The sequence below is a fragment of the Diabrotica virgifera genome, chromosome 1 (genome assembly GCF_917563875.1).
Source record: "Diabrotica virgifera virgifera chromosome 1, PGI_DIABVI_V3a".
NCBI classification, from domain to species: Eukaryota; Metazoa; Arthropoda; class Insecta; order Coleoptera; family Chrysomelidae; genus Diabrotica; species Diabrotica virgifera.
The window spans coordinates 169,230,364-169,237,142 of NC_065443.1; the positions used below are offsets into that span (position 1 = coordinate 169,230,364).

The 6,779-nt window shown below is 32.3% G+C and overlaps 1 long non-coding RNA gene across 1 annotated transcript; it reads left to right on the forward strand.

Moving 5' to 3' along the window:
• Positions 1 to 1,343, forward strand: LOC126878847 (uncharacterized). Its single transcript, XR_007695835.1, has 2 exons — positions 1 to 365; positions 521 to 1,343. It is a non-coding gene; the product is annotated as an uncharacterized LOC126878847 (long non-coding RNA).
• Positions 1,344 to 6,779: the final 5,436 nt, after the last annotated feature.

A 6,779-nucleotide genomic window follows, 5' to 3' on the forward strand; every position in this document is an offset into this window, starting at 1 on the left:
ATTGACCAAGTTATTCAAGGCCAAATTTGACGTGTAAAAGCACACTTTGACATCTAAGTTTGTTCGTTATAAACTTCACGTGAAGAAATTGACGAAAAAGAAAATTGTTCTATTTTTTCATTTATTTGTCGTGAATTCAGTGTCACCAACCTGTGTCCATTTGGCGGGAAGTGGAAGTAGAGCTGTAGAGCTTTTTGTTTATTATTATTTGTTGAGGTTGAGTCTTTCATGTTCATGACAACCTAAAAATTTTGATTGGAAAATGCATATAAGATAAGGGGGTGGGAAAATGGAAATTAGTGGCTTTTTTGCAGTTCTGTCTGTTAGTTTTGCTCTGGCTGGGTCTCTTTTGTTTAAACAATTATGTAAGTATTATAAAAACGTTTTCAATTTTCTGTATTCTTTAGGAAACGAATTATTTATGCATATTATTACCTGTAAATAGTAGTACCTATTTCCTATTTCTTTTGATTTTTAATTGTAAAGAATAGAAAAATTACCATTCATTTTAATTTTTTAGAATCAGCTGAAAGTGGTCTACAAAAAAACCAGGAAGGAAACGTATTATAGCCTTGTTGTGGCTATGAAAGGCAAAAGAAAGATACCTATAAAAAGTGTATTGACTAGTTGGAAGAAACTCCACATTGTCGATGCATAATAAGATATTACTTTATAAACAAATATCAAGACCTAGGAATGGAACCTGGATAATATAGTCATCAAGAAGATAGCAGGAGGTCATGAGCAACAACAACTTCATAAGTATGAGAATATTGAGGAAATCCAGCTCCTCGATATCTACTACTGGACAAACTAGAAGATTGAAGAGGACAAAGCCTTTTGAACTAGTTTGAGTGATAGGTGATAGTGAAAAGCAGAGCGTAGTGCTTGTGTGCCTGTGTATGTTAGAATAGTGCACGATCTTGTTAGATTAGATAAGAGACGCTATAGGGTAAGCTCTTCATTTTAAGGAACAGTAGTAATTTAGGTTAAATTAAAATTGCTCATTGGTCAGTTATGACCAGATTGTAATTCTCTGATGTTTGGCAATAAGGGCTGAAGTCAGAATTGCACATCAATAATGTTTTGATGATTTCTGGACCATAAAAAAAGTGTTGCAGACTTAAACTGTATGTACCAATAAAAAGAGCCGATTTTTCTGGTCCAGAAATCATCAAAACATTATCGATGTGCAATTCTGACTTAAGCCCTTTTTCCCAAACATCAGAGAATTGCAATGTACAATTCAATACAAATGAATCATCATCGTAGTGATGATTATGGAAAAAAATATATATATATAGAAATATATATATTTTGTGCAATAAAAATGTTTATATTTATCAAGGATGTATTATTTGGTATGGCCACATATACTTCTGGTATATCGTCGGTGATGTGACAATACCTCCTATCTGCTTTTTCATGAATTTTGTAGGAGACGAAAAACCATTTTTAGGGTCATCTGTTTTCACATGTAAATTTTGACATGTTTTGTAGTAAATAGATAATTGAATTTACTACAAAACATGTCAAAAAATATCATATGAAAACAGGAGGTGACTGTAAAAAAAGTTTTTAGTCTCTCTTACAAAATGGTTAACAGTTAATAGAGAGACAGATAATCGAGGTTCCACTGTATAGTGAAATTTGGACACCCGACACCCCATACAAATTTTATGGGGGTTTTGTTCGTTTAAACCCCCCCCCCCCCCAAACTTTTGTGTAAGTTACAATTGAATTATTATTGTGGTACTATTAAACACAATGTTTTTAAAACTTTTTTGCCTCTTAGTACTTTTTTGAAGTCAGTTTTTATCGTGATATTTTGAATATTTGTCAAATCCACCACATATTTGTATATGGTTAAGTACGATTGTAGAGACTAATAATATGAAAATTTATTTATGATTTACATTTTTAGGTATATTTTGAACCATTTTAAAAAGAAGCCATATCTTGATAAAAAGAGCTTTATCGAAAAAATAGAAAGAGGTAAAAAAGTTTTAAAAACACAGTGTTTAACTAATGGTACCGCAGAAATAATTTAATTGGAACGTACCCAAAAGTTTGGGGGGGTTAAAGGGAACAAAACCCCCATAAAATTTTTATGGGGTGCACAAATTTCACTATAATTTTTCTTTAAGATGTTACTGCAATAATATTGCTTCATGTCCATTTTCAATAAAAAATCTTTAATAGTTTTCGATATATTCGAAAAAATCGAATTTTCATTTTGTATCTTCAAAGGGCTGTAACTTTTTTTGTGTGCATATTTGTACTAAGGTAAGTTAGGTTCATTCAAATTATTTTTGGTCCCAGAATATGTGATTTAATTTACGACCAATCTTGTCGGGACACCCTGTATAATAAATGGGATTAGCTGGCTTAAAAATTCATAATCTACGTTCTGTAGAAAATATACAGTTTTTGGTTTCTTTTTAACTAGATCTTAATATCTAACCAAGCATTTTAAGACCTTTTTATTATTTTTTCGATGATATATTCATGTTTTTAGTTTGTTCAAAATATTCTAGATGATTGTACACTATAATAGATAGCCAACTAAATAAACAAAAAAATTTTATTTTTGTTACAGCCTGTATATAAGTTTACCTATATATACAGTGCATTACGCACCACCTTAAAAATTGGGCATTTTTGATGTCTCGAATTTCCTAAACCTGTTGTCCCATCTAAGTGATTTTTTTATAATAATATAGCCTGAGGCTATAGGTTACTGCCTTATGCTTGTCATGCACGGGGAGCTATACTGTAATATATATTATATCACGTCGCTCTCTATAGTAATGAGTGAGCCTGCACATACGGAACCATTAGTTCCCTGTCTGCAGGCTCACTCATTACTATAGAGAGCGATATGATATAATATACATATATTACAGTATAGCTACCAGTGCATGACAAGCTTAAGGATGTAACCTATAGCCTAGGCTATATTATAAAAAAATCACTCAGATGAGACAACAGGTTTAGAAAATTCGAGACATCAAAAATGCCCTATTTTTAAGGTGGTGCGTTAATTTCTTGGAGAAGTGTATTGTAATTTAATGTAAATAATGTAATATCCAATAATTGTAATTTAATATAAGATGTAATATAAGTTCCTTAAAAATATATTTTTTATTTCCCACCATACATTCTCCACAGGTCTAAATATCGATGCTAGACGTCCACCGGAGGTCCTCTCAGGACGTTAGATGGACGTTCGGCAGCAAGACATTGGACCAAACTGGGACATCCTATGAAGGTCCAATTGACATTCACTGAACGTCCCCTCGGACGTTAGGTGGACGTCCATTGGACGTTTGGCAACGTGGCATTTGGACCAAAATAGGACGTCCTGTTAAGGTCCAATTTACGTCCCCTAGGATCCGATTAAGGTCCAATGTACGTCCCTTCAGACCTTAAGTGGACGTCCAACAGACATTCGGTAACGCGACATTTGGACCAAAATAGGACGTTCCTTGGACGAAAACGGACCTCCCTAAAGTCTGTGAAGGACATCCTTGTGCTATTAGGGATGTAGGTATATAGTATCTTTATTCTATTATATTCTACTCTATTTCAAACCTATTCTATATAAGTATCTACACATTACACCTATTATCATCATCATCATTCTCTTTGCCTTATCCCTATGCAGTGTCGGCTTCCCTAATTGCATTTCTCCACACAATTCTATCTTGAGTCATATCAATGTTAATCCCCTTTACCAACATGTCCTGCCTTATCGTCTTCTTTGGTCTTCCTCTCCTACTCCTTCCAGGAATCTGCACTTCAGCTATTCTTCGTATTGGGTGATTAACGTCTCGATGTTGAACATGACCAAACCATCTTAACCTATGCTCTCTCATTTTGGCATCAATTGGTGCCACACCTAGACTTCCCCTAATATACTCATATCTAATTTTATCCTTCTTTGTCACTCCACTCATCCATCTAAGCATTCTCATTTCCACCACATGCATTCGTTGTTCCGCTTTCTTTTTCACTGCCCAACATTCAGTTCCGCGCATCATAGCCGGTCTTGTGGCTGTTTTATAGAATTTTCCCTTCAGCTTCATTGGAATTTTTCTGTCACAACACACCACTCGCTTCTTTCCACTTCATCCATCCAGCCCTAATTCTACTGCATGCATCTCCATCTATTTCTCCATTACTCTGTAATACCGATCCTAGGTACTTAAAACTATTGCTTTTCACAATCATTTCACCTATTATATTATATTTTACTTTATTCTATACTATATATCTATTCTAATCTATCTATATATTTCATTTAATCTGTTACATTCTACTCTATTCTGTTTTAAATCAAATACTTTATTAGTAAGTATCTACATATATATTACATCTATTCTATTATATTCTACTCTATTCTATTTCAGTTTATTTTATACTATATATCTATTCTAATCTATCTCTCTATTTTATTTATTTTATTAATCTGTTCTATTCTATTCTGTTTCAAATCAAACACTTTACTCAAACAAAGAAACAAACGACATTCAAAAGCTTCTAATAAAAAAATCATTGCATTGGTACTACTGAAAATATTGACATTTTTACAACATTTATTCCAAGTTCCTTCAATTTTTTTGAGGACAAGAAAATTTTGCTTTCAAGAAATTCACGAATTTATTGGCGTCAAGTTAATAACGAACAAACTTGGATGTCAAATTGTGCTTTGAGAACACGTCAAATTTGGCCTTGAATAACTTGGTCAATTTATTGTTCAATTTATTGTTGATGTAAAGTGCACTTAAGTCTATAGATAATAGATCTATTATATGTAATTGTTTCATATAAAATTATAACCAATATTGCAGCCATCTGAAGATCGTTTGAATAAACAATTATAAACTAAATGAATATATAAAATGGGCAAAATTCCCTTTATTGCGCTGAAATTGTATTTTTTTTATAATTTACTGTTAATGTAAAATTTCACAGGTACCTATTGAATGGAATCATAATGTTTTAATAGTTTTAGATATTATAATCCAGTACCTAACGTAATCAGATGCTCTTATGTTAAACTTAAGGGAAAAACTACTAATTTTGATACATAAATCTTTAGTTGAATCTCTTTTTCACCATGGTTTACATGTTAGGAGGAATTTACAATAATGTACTACATGCAGTATCCCCAATTCAAAATTATTATATACCTACTCAAAATCATTTAAAAAAGTAAATTGTATTCAACCCATTATTAATATACCTAGGATATTTGAATGATTTAGTCCCATATATACACAAGAAAGAATCTCCTTCTGCTTTAATTAAGTAGTAATGCTATTCTACTGCATATATTTAATTGCAACTATATTCTATGATTTTTGTAACTCTACAGGTATCTACCACATTTTTTAACGAATATATGAAATAAATAGTTATTAAAAATCCAAACGTATTTTTTTTTAAATATACATATTTTCAATATATCCTACTTTCCGAGTTCATTTCAATGAGTGAAGTGAATGAATTTGAATGCAGCATTCTGGGTGACGTCACTCCCGCCATTAGATTCTCGACGCTGATTGGTGGAAAGTTACCATGCAACCTGTCTATTTATGAACCTTGGGTCTTGATTATGTGACTCTAATGGACAGCCTAAGTCTGACGTCACAAATGTCACAAAATTGGGAGGAGCTTATATTGGCTCCAAACAATTTTGTTTGTAACCTTAAATGGTCATAAGGAATTTTTCATTTATGTGCTTTGTGTGGCAAAATAAGACTTCATTTAGGTATTTCGTTAAAGAAACGTGTTAATTAAGAGATTTTTATTCGTTTTTGCTCAGGTGGTTTTTATTCCTTAGTGATTGAAAATAAACATAACCTCAAAACTGTTTACATTCTAATCATTGCATTAAATTAACTCACCTGGGCAAAAACGAATAAAAATCTCTTAATTGGCACGTTTCTTTAACTAAATACCTAAATGAAAAGTCTTATTTTGTCACACAAACCACGTAAACAATAAATTAAAAATTCCTTATGAGTGTTTAACATTATAAACAGAATTGTTTGGAGCCAAATATAAGCTCCTCCCAATTTTGTGACGTCAAGACTTAGGCTGTCCATTATGTTAGGTTAAGTTAAAGCTGAAATTAAATAAACACAAAAATCAGGGCCCGGATTACGTACACTCGATACGCATCGTATCCGCCATGTTTTACCGTAGCGCCTTATGGGAAAACATGGCGGATACGATTCGTATCGAGTGTTCGTAATCCGGGCCCAGGTGTGTTCCGAATCCAAACTTACTTTTAAGCTTATCTACCGGATAACTAACTGGAACATAAATTGACGTGAAAAGACGGGTACATTTTATCTGGCGAATAAATATTTATCCTCCAGATAGCTAACTGCCAGATAAGAGCATATTTATTCGGAGGTGAAAAGACCGGGCCTATAAAACGTTAAATTAAAATCATTTACAGGAGTGTTTTGCCAAAGTAACCACTAAGTTTTGCAACTAAGACATCTTATAAGTTAAAGACGACTCAAAATTATGTTTAATCTGTATGCATTCATTAAAATTTGATGCTAACTACTGATTTGTTTTTACCTTTTTTTCATAAAAAAATCTAGCCCCCGATAATCACACAGCGTTCTAAAAATTATTAATCTATCTTAGGATTTCTGATTTTGTTTTTAATTTAAATAATAGGTGCACTACAGTTTATTTTACACAGACAGATAACAATTTTTAATTAAATAAAAGCTGGAAACTTGGAAACTAAGTAG